At 38.5% G+C, this 27,980-nt stretch overlaps 2 long non-coding RNA genes across 4 annotated transcripts; one reads left to right on the top strand and one right to left on the bottom strand.

Moving 5' to 3' along the window:
- Positions 1-1,363: 1,363 nt before the first annotated feature.
- LOC133712707 (uncharacterized) lies at positions 1,364-4,376 on the bottom strand. The gene is made up of 3 exons (XR_009847550.1): positions 3,652-4,376; positions 2,796-3,543; positions 1,364-2,485 (listed from the first exon to the last, which is right to left on the bottom strand). It is a non-coding gene; the product is annotated as an uncharacterized LOC133712707 (long non-coding RNA).
- A 2,867-nt stretch (positions 4,377-7,243) lies between these two features.
- LOC133712311 (uncharacterized) lies at positions 7,244-22,364 on the top strand. Of its 3 annotated transcripts, XR_009847288.1 has the most exons (6): positions 7,244-7,411; positions 7,504-7,987; positions 8,160-8,273; positions 12,207-12,278; positions 12,610-12,698; positions 22,066-22,364. It is a non-coding gene; the product is annotated as an uncharacterized LOC133712311 (long non-coding RNA). The 3 variants fall into 3 exon arrangements; XR_009847287.1 differs by lacking the exon at positions 22,066-22,364 and having other exon boundaries at positions 12,610-13,684; XR_009847289.1 differs by lacking the exons at positions 12,207-12,278; positions 22,066-22,364 and having other exon boundaries at positions 12,610-13,684.
- Positions 22,365-27,980: the final 5,616 nt, after the last annotated feature.

Here is a 27,980-nt window from a genome sequence, read left to right as displayed (position 1 = left end):
TAGTTTATTTGATTTGTTCGCAGCTGCTGCAACAATACAACTACTCCAAAATGGTTCAATAAAATCTAGCTAGCCTTACTCAAAATCACTTTGCTAGTCTCCATCTATAGCAAAGTCTACAAATAGTCAGCCACTTCAATGTGCACATTGTCAAGTTGTTCTTGGGTGTATCCTTTCCAAGTCTTTGCTGCCCGCTAAAAACATATAGAATAACATAAGTCATAATCATCAGGTAAAAGGGTTCGTGATTATAGACAAGCAATCGTCTCTAGGCTGGCAGCATAGTACAAAACAAATTAAGGTTTTAGTTTGGTCTTCACAAAGATAAGAGTGGAAGGCTAGGTTAGGGTCAGAGAAGTATAATATATTAAATGCACATGAATAAAGCTTCAAGGTACGTTCCTTAAATTAATTTGGCATCAGTCAAGGGTAGGATGACAACAAAGTTACAAAAGCATGGTTCATATATATATATACTAGTCACAGTAAGAAGCTGGTGCATGTGTGTATTTCCCAAGTTATAAACAATATGGTGTGTGTGTGTGTGAGACAGAGAGAGAGAGGAAGGCTACAGAATCATTAATCATCTTCTTCACCCTATGCATTACCTACATACTTCATTCATATTCAGCATAAAGTATTCAGGATGGTTCAAGGCACTGAATTCCTCCAGCTGATAAAAACAATTCAACCTACCATTAAGTAAAACCAAGATATATCAGACCAGCCCCTTTCTTATGCTGAGAGATATCATACATAGTTAAAGGTTGGTTTCTGTCTAGGGAACTGTCCATTTCAAGCATGTTGCGAATTTCAAAGAAGCAAATTCATCAATGTACAAAATATTAACACAAGAGATAGAGATTACCGAATCATGTGGAAAACAAAGCTGAGGTCATTTGTATAAAATTGCCCTTCTCCATGTCCCACTGTACTCTGAAGAGGAAAACTGAAAAGCAAAAATGAATCTTCTTTTCCAGACAATTAATTCCAAAACAGGGAGAATGCAACTATAGGTTATGTATAATATGCTGGATTCCGGACACATTGAAACATATAAAGCATAAAAGCACCGACCAATTTGAATTGCTAAATTAATATAGAGAATGAAAATTACAAAATTGATAAATTTAAGCATCAACAGCTAAACCCTTACCCTGTATCAGTTTCTGAAGTAAATTGAACTGGGTCTTTCGTCTCAAACTCTCAATCCGGAATTTCATATTAACAGTGCTGAAAAATCTGGACTGCCTCACCGTGAAGAACTCCGACTGGGTAAACCTTTACAGAAGCTCCAGTTCTCTCCTTAAAAATAGTATTTATACCAAAGTTTTCTGAACCAAAAAAAAATGTACATATGATGAGACAAAGACACCCAGAATTTCATGTTATATAAAAAACAGAGAGGATTTCACATAAGTAGATGGTCCCGATAAACAGAATATTTAGTGAATGGTGCCCATATTTACTAGTGGAAGTAATATAGTTATTAACTGATATCAATTCCCGACAACGTAGCATATTTCCACCATCGCATTATAACTCCTATAGAATCAACGAATCAATTAGAAAACAGATGCTTCATGATCAAAAACAAAAAAAAATGTAATTTAACTACTCCAGAGAGTAAGTGATTTAAATGGTGATAGACAAAACATATGGCTATCTAACTGACATTAGCTTGTTACTTTTACCAGGGAAAATGAAATACAAACTTAGCACTAAACTAGGCTTTAATTGTCACTTTTTTTTCTCTCTTTTTTTCACCAACTATTACTTGTATTTCCTGTTCGCTATTGCTTAAAATACCTTTAACACTCCAACTTGCATTACACATATATATAATTTCACATTGAAAGTAAACTGCACCACAGCTAAACCAAATTCTCTGAGAAATGAATCCAGAAGAACCTTCACATTAAATTGGCCTACTTTTCCCAAGAAACTTAGGGAGTACCTTTTCTGTATATTGTCAGATGATGAAACACTACTTGCTAAGCATACATATTGATAGGCGGATGTAAGTTCATCCACCTCCTCTCTTGATACTTCATTTATGTCGCAAATCTGCATTGTATACATAATAGTTATTTGATGTTTAGAAAATGGATATTATACCTCTTTTCTGACCATTTTATGATTGAAAAAGCCAATTTGGGAGCCAGATTATTCAAGCTGACTTATAGAAAAGGAAATTGACCACAAGAGGCTCCCAACCCTAAGCATGGTCTGCTTTAACTCTTATCTATTTATTTATTTTATTTTTAATTGATGTCTAGCCAACAAATTATCAGAAATTCACTTAGTTGATTAAAGAAGCACCTGATAAGATAAGCTGCTGATGTTCATAAGACAAGAACTTAGGAAACCCTTGCTTTGAAGTTGGCCTAGGAAATATCTCTCATGATCTACACAGATGATTGCATCCAAAACATAGAGTGACATCGTCTTCCCAAGTTCACTCTTGAGTAGCATCTTTTATTACCTGAAGATTCACAGATAGAGGAAAAGATATGAGACATAAAAAGGGATCATGTTCATTGTAAAAGTCAAACTGATTGTAATGAAAGATCTTGGAAAGCAACAAGCCTTTTACAATATCAACTAATTATTAAATAAAGATGAGTCAAAGACTGCCAAAATGTAGCTCAAAGGTAAGAAAAGAAGTGCACGTGGATATCATTCCCATAAAAGATGAAAAGGACAATTAAACTTGATTAACAAGCATAATATGGCAGCTTATGATTAGGACGAAAAATAAAAAACCACTTAAGAATTTAAGCAATGAACAACACCTTACTCTTCCCAACAGTTTGGGTTCCAGCATGCTCAATACCATCTTTAGGAGAAAAAGAATGAGACATGAGGTGATCAATTCCATTTTCAAAAAGTTTCCAGCCCACAAATCCTTTGAACCATCCCACAAAACCTTTTTGAACCCCTAAATGGTTTGATATATGACATAAAAAGAAGTCAGTAAAGTCTGTAGAATATATGACATAAAAAAAAAGTCAGCAAATCAATCTCAGGATTCTGGAATTATAAATGGAGTGCAACACTTAACAGTAAGAAAATACCTAACATGGATGCTTATGCTTTTAGGTAAATACTCAATTACAAGGAAATAGAAGGCAAAGACTAACATATTGATTACCTTTCTGAGATTATTACTGCTCAGATGTAATAAAGCCATGGGAAACAAGCCCTGCTTCAGGCAAAGGTGTATAATTACACAAAATCCAACCTCACAGAGATAGAACACACTCAAAATAACTAATTAGTAATCCCTAATAAACGAACAAACCACCATCCACAAATAACAACCGAAGAATATCATGGATCAAATTTCAGGATGCACAAAGTAACACAAGGAAAAAATAGAACACATGCACAAATGTATCAGTCTTTCCGATATAACAATCACCAATTTGACCCATAACACACAATACCTTCTTGTTTTCCGCAATAATTCCGAAGATGAAAGACAATACACCAAAAAAGGCCACTATCGTAGCCATCTGCTGCACCATCACAGCCATCCCCCTGAAATGAAACCCCAAACAAAAAAGATTCAAAATTGAAAATCTAAAACTGAAACCACACAAAATGGAATAGAATTCATCTCCATATACCAAAAATCAAACACACTACCTGGGGAAATTGAATCGGGATAAAAAGGGGTCGTCGTGAATCGATTCTTGATAGAAAGAGGGAGGATTTGGGAATCTCTGTCTGTGAGAATCAAAAAGGATGACGAGTTAGATCTGTAAGCGGAGGCGCATTCTCCTTGGAGGCTTGCCGGAGCTAGGGTTTGGCGACTGGGGAGGCTTGGCTTCATCGTCTCCCGTAAGAAATTGCGACGCGGCTGCATGGACTTCATCTTCGTCAATTCCAGAGAGAGACAGAGGGTTTTAGAGAGAGTAAGTGAGAGAGAGAGAGAGAGAGAGAGCTTGCCGGCAGATCGAGGCGATGATGCCGGCGAGAGGGAGGAGGTCGTTAATGAGAGAGAGACAGTACAGGGAGGCGGTGGTGGCCGTGGAAAGATAGCGGAGAGGAAGGAGGATGGGGCTAGGGCTTCGCGGAAGAGGGAGAGTGTGAAATTGGAAGATAAAGTGAGAGAAGGTAAAAGTGGAAGAACTGACTAAGTGCGGGGGGAATGAAAATTTTGTTCCCCGCGTGTACGAAAACTTTTAACTTAGTCTTTCCGCGTTTTTGAAAATTTTGGAATCAAAATATAGACATCGGTCAACAGTAACATACGATGTTAATCATATAAATAGAAATCGGATTTTTAGAAACCGATGTTAGAATTTTTTTTTACATCAGGTGAAATCTGAACTGATTTAAATGACGTGATGTCTATGAGCATAATTCTAGTAGTGTTATGCCATCAGATATATACTATATCGAATTTTCACAGTAAATTGAGGCATATATGTAATGTCATGAACCAGAAGTTCATTGAACCAAATACACTATTTGGCATGATCGATTACGTCATCTTTTGTCTACCATGTTGTGTGGAATCACTTACAAGTTTGATGACTGCTAATCTTACTCATAAGCAAATTGTTTATTTACCGCATATTTGCAAGTTGTCACTTTAATGAGACAATCCTCCTGCAATGAGGGGGAGAAAGATTGTTCCTGAAGAACGATATGAATTGGTGTGAGATATTTATCCACTGTCTCATTTTGATTCTGGGAAATATCTAAGCTAGTGACAAAATTATATGCTAAATGCAAAGACCATCTGTTTGGGTTAAAGTCCCTGAAACCAACCATATTAATACAAACAATGTAGACTCCATTTGATTTGTGGGATGCAAGTGTATCCAATTGACATGGTTCTCCTGAAGAGAATGTCATTAAACAATATCACAGCTCCTAATATGGCTACACATACAGAGGATGTAGGTACGCCATTAGGAAATGATGTCTTAGTGATACAATAATAAATCAATATGGTTGATGCTGATGAATAAAGCATGTTTTGACCTAAATCTTGGTTTGGGTTCGCCACCAACCAATGAGCATCTTCACTCCAAAGAAAGTGATAGATTTTTGAACGCATCTTTTGAGCATGGTCAAAATAAGACAGTCTTCCCGCCGTTAGGGGAAGGAAAGACTACTGTCATTTGAATAACAGCGTGAATTTGTGTGGATTATATCCACCAGGTCTAAAGTTTTAAGCTCCCAAAACAGGGAAGATTATACAAGCCCTATAAATGCTCATACACGAGATTATAAGTAAAAAGATCCACATTCGCTACGTGATTCATCTATGAGAGATGATTGTCCTAGAAGCGACAATGTATGCCCTAGAAGTGGCATGGGTACCCAATATCAATAAGCTTATTATAGCTAACGCATGCATATAAGAATGTGTGGGATCTATGATTAATGATCATCGATGATAATTTACATTTGGTAGCTACCAAAAATCATTAAGGCTGTATTGATGCTATACCATGTTTCATTATGAATGTCGACAAAGTATATTATTGGCCAAATTGGAAAGAGGCAATTCCAATGAAATTGAATATTTGAAACGTGATGAAATACTTGGACCTTTAACCCTACAAGTTACAAAAGGGTATTTATTAAAGTGAAGATAAATCACTACGACACAATGTCTATTTATAGAGACATGAGATTGTGAACATCTTCCCTTATACGAATGACAATTTTCTATAAATACAGTGTTACATATAGCTGTTATATTGACGAGAGATTTATGGCACGTTGTCATCGTATATTATGAAGATCTTAAAGACACATTTCTAAAAGCAAAATCTCAAAAGTAAAGTGTCATTATAAGTATATTGCTTATCAAATCCTCAAGGGATTCAAGTACATGAATAATTCAAATGTAAGTCTATGAAATGTTGAAAGAGCCTGAAGCTCACTCATGGAATCAAAGAGTCTTAAGCTAGCTCATATGTACTCATTCCGTTATAGATAACGCGACCCAAATTGCCTCGATGAGTACTATGACAAGACTACGAAATCGAATTTGAATTATGATTATAGTGTTGCAACATATTCTAACTTTCGCAAAGTTATGAATTACATAAAGCTCTTGAAGAGCTTATATGAGACATATCAATACATAAAGATATTGATATTTATGGCTAGGTATGCCATGGTGATTTTTCCTATGTTTTAAACTATACAAAGATAAATGTATCAATTTCTTTATATTGTCTAGCTTTGTTAATATTGCTTTAACTTTGCAGGTATGAAAATTTGTGATGAGCCCCTATATGCAAAGCACACATGGTCGCACCTCAGTGATAGACACATCAAACCACTATACATGGTACATGTAGCTTATCACATACATAATTGAGGCTTGCAACAATCAAGGGGAGATTCTCATCAGGGGGAGCATCCGGAAGTATGCTACCTAGGACATATGCGCGTTGTGCTCTTTTTGTCCTTCGACCAGGGTTATTTTTGTCCCACTGAGTTTTTGTTACCTGGCAAGGTTTTTAACGAGGCAACAATAAGCGCGTCCAATACCATCATTCATTGGTGGACATCCAAGGGGGAGTGTTGTAAATATTATTATCGATGTGGATGTCCATGTAAATACTCATTAGTTATGTACTTTGATGTAAACCCTACCTCTATATAAAGGAGGCTAATGAGACTGAATGAGAAGACTTTTACTTCCTCCCAACTATTCTCTCTCCATCTTCTCTCTACTTCATTACATTGTGGAGTTTTTAGTGAATTTAATCAATTTTTGTATTTTTTAGTTAAATGGGTCGCATTGTTAACCCTTAAATGGGTCATTTTGTCTAACACGACACGACATATTTATTAAATGGGTTAAGAGGGTTGGAAACGGGTAACCTTTTTAATAAATAGGTTGGGTTGGGTTTAAATTTTTGACACGATTATTAAATGGTTTGAGTTCACTACTAGAATTTTGGCCTTAGACATCACGACAATTACATCGGCGAGGAATTCACACGATGTAAAAAAATGTCATTAACATCGATTTCTCAAATATCGATTTCTATGTATATTACTGACATCGATATTTACTGTTGACTGATGTCTAAACTTTGATTTAAATTTTTGCGGAAAGGCTAAGCGGCTAAGTTAAATTTTTTTTAAAGAAAACGCGGGGATGAAAAGTTGTTTCCCACACTTGGACATATTTGGACTAAAATTGACTTAAGACTGCCCTAACTATTCGACAGCCTCTATTCCTCCTCTTCGTTCTACGCCTCCGACCAAAACTCTCATCCTCTTGGTTCTTCGAATCCAACCAGACCAGAACTCGACGCCTCGTCCTCCTTCTTTTTCGAGTCAGACCAGCTCCTGTGCTCGAAGACAGTGAACAGGATCGGAGATCGAGGCCGCCGTTTCGGAGAAACTTTGAGCTTCTGAGTCATAGGTAATTCACTAATCTGTGGAATACATGTCTTTGAAGGATTTGTAAGTTCTGAATCACCGATCTGAGCTTTTGTTTCTTAATTTGCTTCCAAGGATTTGTGTTTCATCTACCGAGGCATTCTTCATTGAGCTGGGCAAAGTTCGAAGCTTTGCATGACCATGTAACTGGAGCTTTCTGGGCATTCTTTATCTCTGGTTCGCTCTTTCTCAATTCTTGTCATTGTTTGTCACTGATTTGGGAAATTTTGGGGATTTTGTTGAGTTTTAGGTTTCGGTTTTTGCAAATTTTGGGTCTTAAACTAAACCATAAGCTTAAATTTCCAAACTTTGTTGGACCCATTTCACCAAACGTAGCATACATGTCCTTGAGTGGTCCGCCAATGTCAAATTTTGCTTGTTTATCAACTAAAAAGCTTCACATTATCAATATGATTTGCTTCAAGGAAGGTGCATGCTTTTGTGTTTGTGCTTCAAGGAAGGTACATGTCCTTGATTGATTGATTGTCCTGTTTGCAACGACTTCGGCGTTTAAACCGACTTCAACTTTGTCATCAAGATCGATCTTGATCAAAATTCGGTAAGGTTTATGAATTATTTTATTTTTGATAAAGTTTGCATCTTTTGTTTGAGGTGAAGGACAACTAGATAGCTATTAGTTCAGTTCTCAGATTATAGGTTGTCAGGAACATGATTGCAGTACTGTTCATTCAATAACGAAATTTTGTGTTTTCTTCATTTTTTTTTGACAGTTCAGAAGCATCCACAGATCTAGAGAGATAGAGTCAGACTGAGACTGCGATCTGATCCATCACCGCTGCAGAAAAATATATTATACTGTTGGAATCGAGAGAGCGAGAGAAGAGGTTAGTCTGCATTTCGTTTGGATCAATCTTGAAAGCTTGCCTATCGAATGTATTGTTTCCCAGATTTCTGTGTTTTTTCATTTTGATTTATTGGGGGTTTTTGTTGCGGTTGGGTTTGGATTGACATGGATTTCGATCTTTTAGTTTCTGTGTTAATTCATATCTAAATATTTGGGGCAGCATGTATCATACAACTTTGCTTAATTATCATGGAAAGCCATTTAACTTTCTGGGTTGGTTTTCTTCTCCATTTTCAGTTTAAAAACGTGCAACTTCAGTGAAAACAAAAATCTGTAATGCAAAGAATGAGAGGAAGTCTGCAAAGCTTTGCACTGTAATTTGTGTTGTATTCTTTGTTTGTGTTGATAAACAAATAGAAAAGGTAGTACTGCCAGGAACTATTTACAGAGAATAGCATATAGCATTTCTAAATAGGGCTTCTTTTGTGCAATATGGACGTATTTCTTCCAACTGAAAACTAGATTTCTGTAATACCCCGAAAAATCCAAATTAAATTCCATGGATTTTTAGAAATGATTTCACGATAGTGGGAGCGAGTACGAAGCTTGGAGAAGTTGTGGAATTAGTTCGAACGATTTTATTTTTGAAAACGAACGTTTTTTAGGGGGGTCGAGAAAGTTGACTTTTTATACGTTCAAAATTTGGGAAAACTTTCTTCATGAAAGTTGTAGAGCTCGTCGATACGATCGCGTGCATATGTGGAACGCAATATTCGGAGTTCGTATGAATAAGTTATGAATATTTGAAAATTGGGATTTTTCTATAAATAGGTGGAAAATCTGATTTATTTCGGAAGGACGAAAGTTTCTCAAAATTGCATTTTGGTCCCTGGAACTCTCCGTTCTCTCTCCTCCCTACGCAGCCGACCCGGTCGACCCGACCCGGCCCCATCTCCCTCCTCCGGCCACGACCCGGCCCTCTCCGGACTCGCCGTGCCACGCCCAGCCGCCTGGTGGCCTCCCCTTGCACCGCCGCTGCCCCCAGAAGGAGATCGGAGCTCCCCAGCCACCGATCGGTGACCCGGCCAGATTTCAAGTTTTCCGGCGTTCCCTCGGCCGATCCTTCCCATTTTCGTGATGTCCTCTTCCTCCTGATCATCCCCATATAGGCCTTGCATGACGATTTTGGGTGTAGAGCGCTTGATCAAGGTTTGACTTTTTCGACGGCTCTGATTAAATCTGGAATCAGATCAGACGCTCCGGATTAATCCAACTTCAAAGCTTGATCTAGGACGATCTAGGCCAAACCAGACTTAGCTCCAGGTATGAAAGACGATCAACTCTTCATTTTGAACCATTTTGTAGCTGGTCACTTTGCCATCGGAGGTGGTTGACCGGCGTTGACCGCCACGTTGACCGCCGTCTGACCTCCGCTTGTGGCGGCGCGTCGGACCATATTTTGAGTTTTTATTATCTAGGCGATGATCTACGCATCCATACGAACGTTTTGATATATAACATGGTCATGTTAGAAAAAGTTGATAAATAGTGGATTTACGTTTTTACGTTACTATTTACGGTTTTTACGTTTTATCCACGGTTTACGATCTGCGAAGATCAGACCATCGGTTTTGCTTCAAATTTAGATATGTTGATCGTATGACTGTCCCGATGACTTTGTGAGGTCACGGGCGAAGATCCGACCGTTGGATCTTCGTATAATTGTGAAATAGTGATTCGGAAGGCGATTCGTGAGAATCTGACCGTCGGATTTTCATATAAATTTATGGAGATATTAGTAAGGGCGATTCAGGAAGATCAGACCGTTGGATCTTCATGATAATTTAGGAGGATGATCCTAAAGGCGATCTGTGAGGATCTGACCGTTGGATCATCATTTAATTTGAATCCGACCGTTGGATCATCGTTTAAGTACGTTTATGAGTTGTTGGCTAAGTTAAGATCATTATTGGATTAGGTGATCGATGGATTGATTTGGTGGACGATTCGGATTGATATATTTGGCTTTTTAGAAGACGCAGCTGGATTAGAGGTGAGTAAACCTCACGTGGTTCATATTACGAACCGAATAAATTTAATTACTTTATTTTTGTCGCAATTGTGTGAAAATATTTGTGGAATAAATATTTGTTTTAAATTATATGGACTTGATCAACTACGGTCCATAGGTAAGTAAAATGATTTTATTATACAAATGAATTTCACGGTTTTTATGCTTGAACTATAGTTGATATTAGTGGTCATCCCTGAGCGGATGATTACGTATATATATATTTACGTGGAATATATATATTGGTTGATGTGTGATTGGTGTGATGAAATGATTGAGAATGGATTGGATATTATTCAAGCTATTAATCTCGCATTTTAATTGTTGAATAATGAAATGTTGATCATGTGGTGTGAAAGCTATTTTATATGCCCAAATGTGATTATGTGGAAATTATTTTAAGAAATAAATATTTATCTTGAAATAATATGTCTCTTTATGTGGGTGTACATATACATATATACGATCTATAAATCATAAAGATTGTATTTTGTGAATTTGATTATGTCTGAGAAGTATAATTGTGAAGCCGAGTGATTTCTACAACCCCGTGCTTAAATGAATTACTGGTAAATGTGTTTTGGTGTTATGAGACGTTAAGCCTGGGCCCTAGTCCCTATAGATAGTGCACTATTATACTCTTAGGAAAGAGGTGTTCTCCTTGAGTATACATACTTTGGATTTGTCCTCTGTATGCTACGGCTTACCCGTGCTTTGGGTATAGTAGACATACCCTAGTACGTGGATTTGTGATTTGTTACCAGTCAACCTGGCTTACCCGTATTTTGGGTATAGTAGACATACCCTAGTACGTGGATTTGTGATTTGTTACCAGTTAATCCGAAAATTCACTAAAAAGAGAAGTGTGCTTATATTATCCTGATCAAATATCTATCTGTGATATATTGCTAATATGTGAAGGTGTTAGTGAAAAGAGAATCAAGCATGCTTTGCTTTAATGTTATTTCACATATTAATGTTGCAATATTTGTTGGTTGTGATCAGTCAAATGTGGAGTTTTAAAAGAAAGCATCGAGAATATACTTATATGTTTCTGTGATTTTTGGAGTTACCTTGTGAGTGTTGATTGTTTACTTGAGTTATAGTAAATATAATTGAATAAATCAACAGTTCTTTCTTGTTTACTCATACGGGCTGTCAAAAGCTTACCGGGTTTTGTGTTGTTGCAATTCCCGGTACACTATTCAAATTGTGTAGCGGGTAATCTCACAGGTCAGGAGAATCAGAGCAGTGATCGTGCGGTTTAGAGTATTAGTATTAGATTTACAGCATTTGTTTTGTGAGGAGAATTATACTCATTTGAGTTTTACTATTTGATTTGGTGAGAGTGTGCTGTAATAAGTAGCTTGAGGATTTGGTTTATGTAATATCAAGAGGTGTAACTAGTGGTTGTTTCTGAGAGAAAAATTCAGAACGTTATTTGTATTGTTATTAGTCATGTTCCGGATTTGAATCCTTATTTCAAAAAATTCGGGGTGTGATAATTTCAAACCAGAACAGACCCAAAAATAGAAGAGCTATCCAGATTGTTGAAGAAAGTTTGATACTTTATTCTCCCCGATGATGTTGAGATTGTCATGGGATGGTGTTTGGTGGTGGCAGCTGGATGGAATCATTGTATGTTTGGCAGTTAGTGAGTTTAATAGGTGCAATTGAACAACATTTCCAACTGAAGTTTGGTTGAATTTTTTTTGCAGACTTCATGTGTTTGTGATTTTGTTTGATGGGTTTGATTACTCTTCTATGGTTTTGGTATTCATGTGATTGTATTTAGTGTTTCAGATTTGATGCAATAAATTGTAGTTGTCATTGTTTAGTTACTGATCAATTTTAAAATTCCATTGTTGTTCTGTTTGTGCTTTCTAGATTTTATGCAAAAAGGTGTACACATCATCCTCCAGCCGATGCTCCTTTGCGCCTTGATTGGCATTATTTTAACGTTTTCTTCTTTAGGTATGTGATTTTTAAAATGCACCTAGCTTCTTCCTTTTACGAACTATCTGATCTAATTTAGTTTGCCAGTGATTCAAGTTCAATAAGCTTTTATGCTGTTTTATGTTTTAAAGCTTCTACCTAATTTTCCTACAAATGAAATGCATTTTGAACAAAGAATTAGTTTGTTTAGCAAGTGTCTTCATTTACAGTAAAGTTTTGGATTACTGGCTCACTTTGTTTTTGTGATAATTATTTTCTTTTCTATATTGTTTCAACTTTGTTTGGTAGTTTTGTTTCTTTTTGGTACGAGCCTGAGAATTTAACTATCATTCTTTTCTACAATCTGCAGGTCTTTGGAATGGCGTGCTGTCAAGTTCTTTAACTGTTTCGAATCCAAGTATACATTTGAGATGATGTATTTGTGCTTTCTGTGATTGGGTATGACTTTTAGTGCTAGCATTTTTGGCATTCATGTCATTCCATATGGGAAAATTGTTGGTTCTAAGTAGCTTTGGTTCTGGGTTGCACCCAGACAATTCACTTTGAAATATAGTCAGATGCCTGTTTTTGCTTATTGCTTATATGATCATTTACAATATTATACAAAGCTTCAGGTTGGGATCTATTTAACCTTTTGCAGCATCTAAGATATATCTGTAGCATTTCTAGAAATGCATCCATTTGTAGATTTCAGTGTAATTTGTGATTGTGTTAAAATAACAAAGCTTCCGATCTGTTCTAGCTGACTTTGCATTTGTTCTATTGAGGAAAACATTGCTTCTTGGATCTGTACAAAGATTCCTTTACATGTTGCATTGGTTTTAGTTTCTTTTAGGCAATTCTGAAATCTCTGGTTGTTGTTCTGTGCATATTGTTATGATGGACCCCTCCAGTTTCTCTCTCTCTCTTTTTTTTGGTTCTTGCACAAAGCATTGTGTTATGTAAGTTTTTTTCTGTGAAACGTAGTAGGTTTTTTTTTTCCCCTTATTGATTGGATTTGATTTGATTTGGTTTTTGGTTGTACTTCTTTTCCCATTTTAATTTTCTTCAATTGTGTGGAACTATCTTTTATTGAAAGAACGCTTTTTTATGATCTGTGAGCTGTAATTATCGGAGAAGTGAACTTTGAGAGGATCAATAATTAGTAGGTAAGGGATCACAATACGTGGTAGCTGAATTTGATTACTATATGCTAACATAAAATTATCTAAGTACTTCTTCCTCATTTTGCAGATTTTAGGAACAGTGTGCTGTCTGGTTCTTTAACTGTTTCAAATTCAGGTATACTTGGTATCTTTTGGAGTTATTAGTTGTTAAAATAAACTTAGCAAAATAATTTTAAATCATCTTTGTTCAGGTCAAATGAGATTAGAATTTAAGATTTGTCCAGTCAAAACCAGGCTTTACTGGTCCTGTCAAGGACTCAAGGCCAAGAGCAGTGCTCTTCGTTTTTTTTTTTTTTTTTTTCACTTTGTAATACAGCTGCAATTTGATAGTTTTTTTCAATACAATTTTTTAGTTTTCAATCTTTATCAAAGAGATTCTATGCAAACATGGATTTTCTGTATATATAGGTTTTTTAATGTTGCTATTTATTTATGTTGTTGTTTGTGTTGATGTTTCTCAAAAGTAACAATAATTTCTACTATTAGTGGAATGTGTTAAAGAAAAAACATATTGTGTGCCTTCATCAAAGCAACTGACGAAGAGGGAATCAAGGAATCAGTGATTACCATCAATCAGCACAATTACGGATGAATCAGCATTTAGTATCATTAATGTAATCAATATTTCCGTTGTAATTCTATCCCTATATAAAGGGACTATGAAATGAAATGAGTAGACCAATTCCAATTGTCATTCTACTTTAACACGTTATCAGCACGCTCAGAGCCAATAGCCAAGAAAAAAAAAAACTCTAGTTTTCTTGTTTATTTCCGTCGAAAAAAAAAAACTAAAAACCCTAGAAGAAAAAAAATATTTTCTTCTTTTTCTGCCGCCACCATCTCAAAAAAAAAGAAAATTGCAGATCGGCCTTCGTCTCCCTCTCAAGCTGGTCTTCACCTCACCGGTCAGCCCACCCGCCTACAGCCCTATACCGGCCTGAACCCAACAAGATCCCGGTTTCATTTGCGTCGGCCTGAACGTTGCCTGCATCTCCTGTCGCAGCCCGAGCCGACTCCAGCTTGCACCGGCCTCTCCTATTCAACTACCGCAAAGTTCCACAGCCGGTCAGATCGGCCCCTGCCCTTTACCGCCTGCGCAGATCCCACACGGAGCCCAGCAACCCACTCACAGCAGGCCTCATCCTCCCGGCAGCCCACCCCGCGTCTGCAGCTGCCCACCCGCGCCTTGCAGCCGGCCAAACCACGCCTTGCAGCAGCCTCAGCCTTGACCTCGTCGCCGCTGCAACCTCCAGGGAGCAACCTGTAACCCAGCAAACTAGCAGAAACCCAGAAGGAAGAAGACGCGAAAGAAGAAAAAAAAAAGAAGAGAAAAAAGTGAGCCGGCCCAAAGAAAAGGTCCGGCCCAGAGAAAAAAAAGAGGAGGCCCCCCCCGGCCCAAAAAAAAAAAAAAAAAAAAAAAACAGAATTAAAAGAAGAGAGAAAAGAAGAATAAAAGAGAGAGAAAAAAAAAAGAAAAGGTTATCCGGCCCAAAGTAATAGCCGCTCCAAAGAAAAAAAAATAGAGGCCCTGCGGCCCAGACACAAAAAAAAAAGGCCAAAGAAAAGGCCCTTGGCCTAGAAAAAAAAAAAGTGGTAATTGAAAAAAAAAAAAAAAAAAAAAAACCTGCAGGCCCAGAAAAGAAAAATTGTGCGGCCCAGAAACGAAAAAAAAAAAACAGGCCCTGCAGCCCAACAAATCAGCAGGCCCAGCAGAACCCGAAAAAAAAAAACATCGCTACGCACGCCTGCATCAACACGCGCGTGCGTTAGGATTGTTTTTCTCAAAACCAAGTATGTTCTCTTTTATTTTCATACTATGGTATATTTAATTATTTATAATTAGAATTTTTTATTTTATTTTTGAGCATGCTATTTTATTGCTTGTTATATATGTGATATATATTCGTGGAATCTAAAGCATGTGAATTTTATTTATATTTTAAGCATGCCTTGTTTTTTATGATTTATATAATTACCTTTAAGCATGATTATATATTTCATTGTTTATGGTTTATTTGTGAAATTTTAAGCATGTTTTTATTTTCATTTACGCTTATATAAATTATGCCTACGCATGCTTTCTATTATGCTACTGTTTATATAATATTTTACGCATGCTATATTATTGCTATTATTATGTGTAGTATATAATTTGTTGTATATTTGTGAAATTTGAGCATGCCATGTAGTTTATTTTTATATATGCTCTGTTTAAATGTGCTATGATTAATTTTTAGAATGCAACATATAAAATCCGTTTTGCCATGATAATGAAAATTCATGCGCATTATCCATACACACTTACTGTGATAAAGTATTTTCACATAGCATCGAAAAAAAAATATGACCATTACGAATCTTGGTCTTGAAATCTAATTCATATTTTTTGAAAAATAATTTACGTGGATGTCTTTATGACTGCGTAATTTATATCTTCTCTCTTGTTTATGTAGATGGCTGATCCAACTCGACCTGAATTTGACATCTTGGACTCAGAAGGACTTGAGTATCATCGTTGGGTTTCCGATATGGAAACTGCCTTTGTGGCAAAAGACTACATTGCCACCATTACCGACCCCAAAGATGATGAACTATCTAACAAGGTGAAAGCAAATGCCTTAATGTTTCTTAGGCGACATATTGATCCTAGCCTACGCTGGGAGTACCTTCAGTTGAAGACACCCAAAGAACTGTGGGATGCCCTTAAGGGACGTTTTGGGAACATTCATGACACTTTGCTCCCAGAACTGGCTGTTCAGTGGAATGGAATCCGCTTGCTTGACTATAAAAGGGTCAATGACTTCAACAAGGACATGTTGCGCCTACAGACACGTCTCAATTTCTGTGGAAGGGAAATCACAGAAGATGATATGATCTACAAGACTCTTTCCACCTTTCCTACTTCAGCGCTTATACTAGCGGACCAGTATAGGCTGGAGTATGACAACAAAAGAATCACAACCTTCAATAAGCTGATCAGCCTACTGCAAGTGGCTGAGAGGCAAAATGAGGATCTCTTGAACAACAATGCTAGGCCCACTGGGACAAAGAAAATTCCCGAGGCTAATTATGGAAAAATAAAAGGTGGAAAGAACTCCAATGCAAAGGGGTTTGAACGTGCTGATCCCTACCCACGTGGCAATAATGCACCACGTGGAAAGGGACGTGGAGGTGATGGAAACAAGGTGCAAAAGGCACCTAAGAACCCTTCAGTCAAATAGGATAGAGTTGGCAATGAACCATGCTATAGGTGTGGAATCATTGGACATTGGTACAAGAACTGCCAAGCAAACAACAGAGTAGCAGCCAATTACAAGAGGTATAGAGAGTCTAAAGAACAAGAGGCTCACTATATGGAAGAAGGAGGTCATGACCTAGACGTCAACCTTACAATTGCAGACTTCAATGGCAAAGAGGAACTTGCTAAGTCAATGGATGCTCTCAATCTTGACTGATCTGCTTTATTTATTTTATTTTCCAAAGACAGTTGTGAAGGCATAATGCCTCATTTTTAATTAGACTACTACTTGGTCTTAAAGTTTATTTCAATACTGGTTTGATGAATTAGAACAAGACCTTGATTTGATTATCGTTGGCTTATTAATAATTTTGAATTTTATTCTGAAGCACTGAATTTATTCAAATTTATTTACTACACATATTTATATGGTTCGAAATTGCACTATAAAGATGTAAAGCAATACATCTAGAAAAAGAAAAAATTATTTGGATGAAAAAATTATCATTCTACATAAATACAAATACTCTAAAGAATATGAGATACGCTCTGTATGCACCAAGAGCTAATCGAACCTTGTTAAGTATCAAAGATATTCATGCCAACAATTATCATGTAAAAACAAACTGTGAGAATGGAACTGAATACTTTTATATTACCTCTAATGAATGTGGAAGGAAACGCATTTTAGAGAAACTTATGAGTCAATCTAGTGGACTGTACCTCACTACGATTCGGATCATTGAATCCTATGCTGTCACCAACAATGAAATGTGGGACACTGACTCATACAGGCTTTGACATGACCGCCTAGGGCACCCCGGTCGTGACATGATGATCCGTATTTTAAAGAACTCATATGGACATCCCTTCTTTCGAGTGAAACATAAAATGGGACAAAAATCTGTCACACTGCAAGGTGTCGGTTCTAGTATTGCTCAAATGCAGTCATTGCCTTCTGAAGTACCAGAAGCACTACCTCCCTCCCATTATGCCTCATTGACTATCTCAAAGGCACATCACTCATTTTGCAAAGCCTGCTCTTTAGCAAAAACAGGATCGAGACCTTCCTATGCTAAAGATACAAAACAAAACATTCCATTCTTACAAAGGATACAAGGACATATCTGTGGACCTATCCATCCAGAATGCGGACCATTCAAGTACTTTATGGTTCTGGTGGATGCCTCGACACGCTGGTCACATGTCGTTTTAGTGTCCACAAGAAATGCTGCAAAACTCCTAGCACAGACTATACGTTTAAGGGCTCACCACCCTGATCACCCTATCAAGTCTATAAGGCTTGATAACGCTGGAGAGTTTACATCAAAAGCATTTGATGAATATTGCATGTCTATTGGGATCGTTATAGAGCATCCTGTACCCCATGTGCATACACAAAATGGTCTCGCAGAAGCCACCATCAAAAGGCTACAGATGGTGGCAAGGGCATTGGTTATGCGCACCAACCTGCCTATATCTGCATGGGGTTATGCAATATTGCACGCAGCTTTACTTATTCGTTTCAGACCCACTGCTAGCCAACCATTTTCTGCGTACCAGTTGGTAACTGGATATGAGCCTGACATTTCACACTTACGCATATTTGGTTGAGCAGTATATGTGCCTATTGCGCCCCCACAGCGCACCAAAATGGGTCATCAGAGACGATTAAGTATTTATGTTGGATACGAATCCCCAACAATTATCCGCTATTTGGAAACCCTTGACAGGCGATCTCTTTACCGCTAGATTTGCGGTTTGTCACTTTGATGAGACAGTCTTCCCGTCGTTAGGGGGAGATAGGAAAAAGGATTTTCCAAGGGAACGACAGGAATTGTTGTGGTTTGTCCCCACTCTGTCTCATTTTGATCCCCGCACTTCACAAAGTGAAAGTGAAGTGAAAAGAATAATCAATCTTCAGAACGTAGCAGATTCGATGCCTGATGCGTTTACTGATATCGCAAAAGTGACGAGATCACATATACCAGCTGCAAATGTGCCTGCAAGGTTAGAAGTCCCCAACAAGGGGCACGGTGCCGCAGATAGAGGCACTGCAGCCACACTTAGTGGAGGTGTGGTTGAGGCCGTGGCTCCCCAAGGAAGAGGGGGAGGCCACTTGGTTCGATTGACACTCACCCAAGGAAGAAGAGGGCGAGTAAGGCACAAACCAATCATCAATGTATACAATCCCTCTCATGAGATTGTCTCTGATTATAGTTATGTCCATGAATCAATACTGGAGGACGCTCCGATGTTAAAAATGATTCCAGAGAACAAAGAAATCTCAAAGGATTATGAGAGTGCGTATGAGTTGATAGAAAGATCTTCCATACACATTGATGATATATACTGTCGCTCAAGGAATCATAGAGCACGATGATATCGAACCACGCTCTGTTGCAAAATGTCAACAAAGAGCAGATTGGCCTAAATGGAAAGAAGCAATCCAGGCAGAATTAGATTCTCTGACAAAGAGACAGGTATTTGGTCCGGTAGTGCTAACCCCACCAAGTGTAAAGTCTGTAGGACATAAATGGGTCTTTGTCAGAAAGCGTAATGAGAAGAATGAAGTCCTGAGGTATAAGGCTCGCCTTGTGGCGCAAGGTTTCTCACAACGCCCTGGAATTGACTACGAGGAGACATACTCTCCCGTAATGGACGTTATAACGTTCCGCTACTTAGTTAGCATAGTAATTTCCGAAGGACTGGAAATGCAGCTCATGGATGTGGTTACTACATATCTCTATGGGGATCTAGATTCAGAGATATATATGAAAATGCCTGATGGCCTTACATTACCCAAGTCAAGTGACTCTAAACCACGGAGTGCGTTTGCAATTAAGTTGAAACGCTCACTTTACGGAATGAAACAATCCGGGCGGATGTGGTATACCCATCTAAGTGACTACTTGATTGGGAAGGGATATAAGAACGATGAAGTATGCCCCTGCGTATTCATAAAGAAAACAAGTTCCGGATTTGCAACTGTAGCTGTATATGTCGACGATATGAACATAATAGGTACTCTTGACGAAATAAGAGAAACCGCGAGCTATTTGAAATCCGAATTTGAGATGAAGGATCTTGGGAAAACTCGATTCTATCTAGGCCTTGAACTAGAACACCGAGTTTGTGGGATACTAATCCACCAGTCTGCGCATGTCCAAAAGTCAGGCGATATAACATGGACAAAGCGCATCCTGCTAGCACTCCCATGATCGGTCGAAGCTTGGATGCAAGGAAAGATCCATTTCGTCCAAAGGAAGATGACGAAGAAGTGTTGGGAGCTGAAATTCCCTATCTAAGTGCAATAGGCGCATTATTGTACTTAACCCAATGTACTCGACCAGAGATTGCATTCTCAGTGAACTTGTTAGCTAGATTTAGCTCAGCGCCAACGCAGCGTCACTGGAATGGTATCAAGAACATCTTCGATACCTAAAAGGAACCATTGACTTGGGACTGTTCTTTCCCTACAGAGAGACAAGAGGGACCGCAGATGGAACTGCAATCCCTAAAGGAAATGTTGATGGCGAAAGCGCCACTCCCTACACCGAAACGCCAAATGACATTTTGGTTGGTTTTGCTGATACTGGGTATCTCTCTGACCCACATAAAGGTCGTTCCCAAACTGGTTATGTATTTACCAATGGGAACACGACGATATCTTGGAGATCAACCAAGCAAACCCATGTGGCTACCTCCTCGAACCACTCAGAGATCATTACTCTACATGAGGCGGTTCGTGAGTGTGTACGGTTAAGAGCTATCATCACACATATTCGAGGGACTAGTGGTTTGAGTTCTACCACTGAAGAGCCGACTTGCATTAATAAAGATAATGCAGCTTGCATCGAACAGATGAAGCTAGGGCATATCAAGGGTGATAATACAAAACACATATCACTAAAGTTTTCTACAATCAGCAACAACAGACCCTCCTCAAGATTCAAGTGAATCAAGTAAGGTCTGAGGAGAATATGGCAGATTTGTTCACCAAATCATTGCCTAAGGCCATATTTGAGAAACATGTGAAAAGCATAGGAATGCGAAGACTTTCCAAGCTCCCCTGATTAATGTAAGTATCAGGGGGAGGTGAAGACGTCAGGGGGAGTCTAACACACACACATGTCATCCTCAAATGTAAAAGGTGCGTTGTGCTCTTTTCCTTCGACCAAGGCGTATTTTTTGTCCCACAGGGTTTTTATTGTTTCTTGGCAAGGTTTTTAGTGAGGCAACAACTCATGCACCATTTTTCTTTGACTTGGCACAAGGGGGAGTGTTAAAGGAAAAACATATTGTGTGCCTTCATCAAAGCAACTGACGAAGAGGGAATCAAGGAATCAGTGATTACCATCAATCAGCACAATTACGGATGAATCAGCATTTAGTATCATTAATGTAATCAATATTTCCGTTGTAATTCTATCCCTATATAAAGGGACTATGAAATGAAATGAGTAGACCAATTCCAATTGTCATTTTACTTTAACAGAATGATATATTTATTTTTAATTTCTCATTTCACACTGTTTTGTGACTACTTAAAACCATAAAATACTAAGAAGCCTATAGTGACCATATTTTCTCAACTATATCATGTGATGATAAGATAGTATTAAGCTGAGACAAGAATATAAGATCTTGATTCATATTTTCATCATGTCTCTATTCTCCTAACTTAACAAGACAATAATATATTTCACTGATGATTATATAGATATAGGCTGGGTTTATTTGATATACGGAGACTTATAAAAGACTTAATTAGCTAGGTATTCATTGTATAGCTCTTTCAGATGAGCAGAAATATTGTGTAGTTATGTTTCGAGTTTGAGATTTTGTGCATCTATGGTCAGCAAGCTCTTACTTACCAACAAGATTACTCAATCAGTAATAAACTAAAGACTTTTGCAATTCATTTATACCAATTTTGTTTTGATCTGCAGTCATATTTTCCCCACAAAGAGACATACATACATATATGAACATGTATGGGTTTAACACACACACACACACACACACACACACACACACACATACATACATACATATATGAACATGTATGGGTTTAAATTATTTCTATTTGTTTTGCTTGGTTCTGTTTTCAGCTTCAGTTCTACATGTGTTATTGGTAGACTTACATTTTGTAGTTTCAAAGTAGTGTCTCATAAGATGATCTTTCTTTCAAGAAAAGAATAAAATGTTTTCAAACAGTTTTACATGTACTCAGTTTGCATTTGTACCACTGCCTATATCATGGAGATCAATCATTCATGAACATGATTCAGTGTTAACTTTATTTATTGTTCTAAACTAAAATTGCAAACCTATTGTTTCCTTCATACTTACTGTAAATGCTTCATTTACAACGACTTCGGTAGCTGACTATTTGCAGACTTTGCTATAGACGAGGTCCGCATTGAAGTAGCTGACTATTTGCAGACTTTGCTATAGATGCTGACTCTATCAAAGTGATTTTGAGTAAGACTAGCTAGATTTTGTAGAACAATTTTGAAGCAGAACGTTGTACAGTTGCAGGTGAACTAAACTGCATATAGTTATTGCAATGGTCTATTTTGGGCTAGCCTTGATGTAGGTTGGGGTGTTTTTGCCTATTTTTGGAACTATTAACAATTCTGCTGTTCGACAGAAATTAATGCAATGCCCCATATTCAATTAATTCAGAATGTCATGTTGTCGAATGTGGATTACAAGCATTTTTGCAGCTATAATTAATTTCTTGGACATTATCTCATATAAAGGATATGATGTATATACACCTGTTTCAAATCAGTGTTAAACTACAAAAACGATGTCAATAAAGAGATAATACATCAGTTTCGAAACTAAAATCGATGTCTTGTTTTTCATGGATAACGACGTATTGAGTAAGAAGCGATGTTTAAAAAACTAATGGACGTCGATGTAAACTACAGGGAACGATGTCTAGCATCAATGTGGACATCGATCTACAATTTGGGAAACGATGTCTGGAATCAATGTGGACATCGATTTTCCATTTGGGAAACGATGTCTGGAATCAATTTGGACATCGATTTAAAATTTGGGAAACGATGTCTGGAATCAATGTGGAAATCGATTTACAATTTCGGAAACGATGTCTAATATTAATATGGACATCGTTGTTAACCTAAAACCTGATGTAATATAGTAAAATGGACATCGCTCCATAAAAGGAAACGATGTTTATTATAATAATGCACATCGTTTATTATATACTAAGGAATGTAGATTGAATCTTAAATAGTAGGATATATGGAAAATATGCGTGAACCTCATAAACGGCAGGCAAAATGAAAAGAATCCGATGTCTGATACCATATAAAACATCGTTTCTAATATGAATAACGATGTTAAAATGAATACTTCTGCTATTGGACATATACTTCATTAAGCATTAAATGCCAAAATATGAAGGTTTAACAATATCTAAATACACTAATATGTCATGATAATAACTGTTTTACATCGGTTCCATAAGCTTATTCGATGTCTATTGTTGAACTGGACATCGGTTTTTGACCGATGTCTTTTTGTTCGTGATCTTTAACATCACCCACTAAGACATCGGATGGTTTTTTTTTTTAACATCGGTTTTTGGCCGATGTAAAAGACAAAAATCCTAGTAGTGGTTTAAAATTTTGACACGATTATTAAATGGGTTGGGTTTGGGTTTGTATCTTGCAACACGATAAACATTGACCCGACACGAACCCAACCCGACACAACCCATTGACACCCCTACTGTTTTTACTCTAGAAATAAAAATAAAAATAATTTTATTTCCTCATCTATGGTCTTAATCCCTCATCTCGTTAACATGACAGCGTTGTACCAGGCTTTTTCAGTTTATCCATCATCGTTCTTTATCAGATTTTTCTTCTTCTATTTTTCTTAATCTTCTTCAATAGCATTGTATAATTAAGTTATATTTTTATTTGTCACTTTTTTAATGTGAAATCTTTTCTCTCCAAAACTTAAAGCTCACAATAACTACTCAATTCATGCATCACAATGCATAACTAAATGCCATAATGAGTATGCTCGACAAAGTTCAAATTTGAATTCAAATAACGTTGAAACACATTAACACATTCAAAAAGTTTATGATTTTGGGAGAGAAATTATGTATATTACGTATTTCTATGGATGGTTTAGAGCATTTTCAGCAACATTACCTAAAATTCTCTTGTTTTTGTAATAGAATAGGTAATGCACATTAAAATCACATTTTATTAACTCGCAATAAGTCTCTTGTCTCTCCGTTTTCTCTCACGGGGGTGAGTAAGGGTTTTCTTTGTGTCAGTTACGACCAAAGGTGACAGTTGATCCTATTTTTGTCTACGTTGGAGAGCAAAATATGTATCTGGTGGACAGAGTGGCTAGGATATCCAGAGGGTTGGGTTCTACTTTGTGTTCTATGGAAGACGAGATCAGAGGTTTGGTCAGGAAGTTGATTCTGACAGAGGATGAAGCGGTGGAGATCGTGCTCCCAGATGAGCCGGGACGGTGGAAGCAGAAGAAGTTCTTGATTGTTGGTCAACTCCTTACCAATAAGCCCTACTGTAAGGATGCTTTAATTGGCACAATAAGGGCCTTGTGGACGCCAAAGAAAAGAACGGGGGATGCGACTAGGGTTATAGCCGTGGCGTTGGATGGGAGCGACAGGGTTGTGTTTTCGTTTACTCGGGAATATGACCGGAATCGTGTTCTTTGGGGCAGCCCTTGGCATTTTGACCGAACTCTTTTCGCAGTGGCGGCTACGGATGGCACAGAGGACCTGCTCAAGATTTCTCTGAATTGGCAGTTCTTTTGGATCAGAGCATGAGGAATCCCGTCGCTTTATATGGAGGAGGAGACGGGGAGGAGGATAGGTGATGTTGTTGGGAGATTTGTCCGTATGGAGGAGGCTGTCCATGGTTCAACTTTGAAGATCCGGATTCAAATTGACGTTGACAAGCCGCTACAGCGGATTGCCTCAGTACGGTTACCAGGGAAGAAGACGACGTCGTACTTTGAACTGGATTACCACAAACTGCCATTTTTTTGTGTCTATTGTGGAAGGCTAAACCATGACTCTAACAGGTGTGAACGTCACCGGGCGGGGGCTATCCTGGAGAAGCAGTTTGATGAGCTCCTATGTGCGGAGAAGAAAGATAAATGGATCCAGGAATAAGAGGCGAGGGAGAGGCCAGAGGCGGAGGAGGTTTTACTTCGAGAGGGAAGGAGATACGGGCTGCTAGGGCAAGGCACCGGAGGATGGTCGATGAGAGCTCCGGATTTCCCGATTTACGGGTTGGTCAGGGATCGAACAGAATGGGAGGAGGAAGAGGCCGGGAACGAGGGTGCTGAGATGGAAGTGGATGGTGAGCCGTCGTGGGTGACGGCGAAGTGAAGTCCGGGTCTGAAACGCTGGAAACTGGTGCCGAAGATTGGGGAAGTTGCGAAAGATTCGGGTCTGGATGCACCCCAATTACGGGATATTGACATTCAATGCTGCCCTGATCTATCGAAGGCATTATTGCTGATTGAGACAGTGATAGAGAAGAAGAGGGGAGGATCGGCGATTTCAGGGGAGGATAATCAACTCAGGTCAACTTTGTTTGGGAGAGAGATTGTTTTCCCGCCTAAGATTGCGTTGACATCGTCAAACTCGGAGGGGACTCCACTTAAGTCCAATTCTAGTGGACCTGGGGTGGATGTAGTTCCTTTAGTCAGGCCCAATAATATGGATGGGCCAGTGGATGATGGGGTAAGTCAGCACAGCCAACTTCGGCCTAGTGGGTTGAAGAAAGTAGCAGATGGTAGGGCTAAAAAGAGTGGGCCTCGAGGAGGAAGTAAGATTGAGATTGGGAATGGGGGTTCTCTACGGGCCCGGGGGGGGGGGGCGACACTGATGGGCCTCGCGTAAAGAAATGAGGAGGTGGGAAAGGTTTTGCTTTGGCCAGAAATAGCAAGAAGAAGGGTTTAATGGTGGTTCTAAAGCAGTCAAAAGTTTCTGCTGCGAGCTCTGGACGTGCTCTTGAACGTCTTTCCGTGATGGGTCCTGACTCGGCCAATCACGAGCAATGAATATATTATGTTGGAACTGCCAAGGGATTGGGAACTTTTAGACAGTTACGGGGCTCAAAGGGATTGTTTCCTTAAATCTTCCCGATGTTATTTTTCTTAGTGAAACCAAATGTACTTCAGCGGAGACTGTGGGTATTCGTAGTCAGTTAGGATGGAAAAATGGGTTGGCGGTGGATTGTAAAATTATGAAGAAAAGGAAGGGAAAGAGAACAATAGGTCGGGAATCGTCATAAGACATGGTTACTACTACGATAGCTTAGTTTGCAAGGTAATGGCCCATGGGTGGTGGGAGGAGACTATAATGAGATTACTTCTCTAGCAGATAAATTGGGGGATGCGTTGAGAAGCTCAAGTCAGATGATGGGTCTCTAGGATACTCTTAACTTTTGTGCACTGAAGGACCTTAGGTTTACCGGTCATCATTTTACCTGGAAGGGCACAAGGAATGGTGAGGAAGTGAAAATTAGGTTGGATAGATTCACCAATACTGATAGTTGGAAGAGTTTGTTTCTAGCGTCTTCGGTAAAACACTTGGACCCTTCAACTTGGGATCATGTTCCCATTTTATTGGAGGTTAGGGAGATGAACCATCGAAAGAAGAAAAAGAAGAAGAAGAAGAGATTCAAGTTCGAGAAGTTTTGGTTGAGGGAGGAGATTTGTCGTAAGGTCGTTAAAAGGGGATGGGAAGGTGTTACGGGGAGTGATCCATTCCTGAAGTTGTGGAATAAAAATCAACATACGAGGAAGTTACTAGAAGATTGGAGTTCTGAGCAGTTTGGGTCTTTGACTAAAGAGATTGAGTTGACCCGTCCTCAACTGGCCATATTTTTTGATGACTCCCCATCAACACCGTTGGTTGAGGCTAAGATCCAGCTTGAAGAAAAGCTCCATGACCTACTACGTTGAGAACACGATTATTGGAGGCAAAAAAAACAAAAAAGTCTTTTGGCTGAAGGATGGTGATCTCAACACACAGTTTTTTCATCAAAGGGCCTCTAACAGAAGGAGGAAGAACTCTCTGGTGGAGCTCTATGATAGTAATGGGGTTTGGTGTACAGCGGATGACGACATGGAAAAGGTGGTGCTTAATTACTTCCAAACATTATTTTCTTCTTCCAATCCTTTTGGGTTCCAAAATATTCTAGAAACCCTAGAACCTGTCATCACAAATGAGCAAAACGCTACGTAGACACGAAGGTTGGATGAGGATGAGATCTATGTAGCGTTAAAAGCAATGCACCCTTCGAAAGACTAGGCCAGGATTGGTTCTCCCTGAGGTTTTACCAGGTCTTTTGGGATTTGGATGGGTCTGATATGGTCGAGGCAGTGAGGATTATTGTTGGGTCGGTGGAGAAGTTGAAGCAGGTGAACTGTACGTATGTCACTCTTGTGCCTAAAGTTAAAACTCCCCAGCATATGAATCAACTACGTCCAATCAGTCTGTGTAATGACATTTACAAAATCGGATCAAAGGTTCTAGCGAACAGGTTGAAGCCTCTGCTGGATTCTTTTATCTCGCCGTTTCAGAGTGCGTTCGTCCGAGGCAGATTGATTTCGGATAATTCATTAGTGGCTTTTGAAGTCTCTCATTGTCTTAAAAGGAGAAGAAGTGGGAAGAAGAGATATTGCTTTTTGAAGCTGGATATGAGCAAGGCGTATGTCCGGATAGAATGGATTTTCTTGGAGGGAGTGATGAGGAGATTGGGTTTTGGTGAAGTTTGGATACGATGGGTTATGGACAGTGTCAGAACGGTGTCTTATTCATTTATTGTTAATGGAAAACCACGAGGATGCATTTTGCCTTCGAGAGGATTACGGCAGAGGGATGCTATTTCCCCATAGCTGTTTCTTTTGTGTGCAGAGGTATTATCTAAACTTATTATACATGCTGAGAGAATTGACACATTACATGGAGTAGAAATTTGCAGGGGGCTCCTAGTGTCAGCCATATATTTTTTCGCCGATGACTCCTTTATCTTCTTTAAGGCAGAAGTGGAGGTTGTTCAAGCGGTCAAGAGTATTCTTCTGGACTATGAACTTGCCTCAGGTCAACAGGTGAACTATCAGAAAAGTTGCAACTCTTTTAGTAAAAATGTGGACTTACCTTCTCAGGAGGATTTGCCTACTCTACTTGGGGTCATGATTACACGCATTTCTATGCGCGTAATTGCACTCTAAATACTAGAATTAAGCTAATCCTCAAGTAAATTATTATGT

Source organism: Rosa rugosa, chromosome 5, assembly GCF_958449725.1.
Source record: "Rosa rugosa chromosome 5, drRosRugo1.1, whole genome shotgun sequence".
Classification (NCBI taxonomy): Eukaryota; Viridiplantae; Streptophyta; class Magnoliopsida; order Rosales; family Rosaceae; genus Rosa; species Rosa rugosa.
Note: the sequence above shows the minus strand (reverse complement) of the source record. Positions and strands in the feature narration are given on the sequence as shown.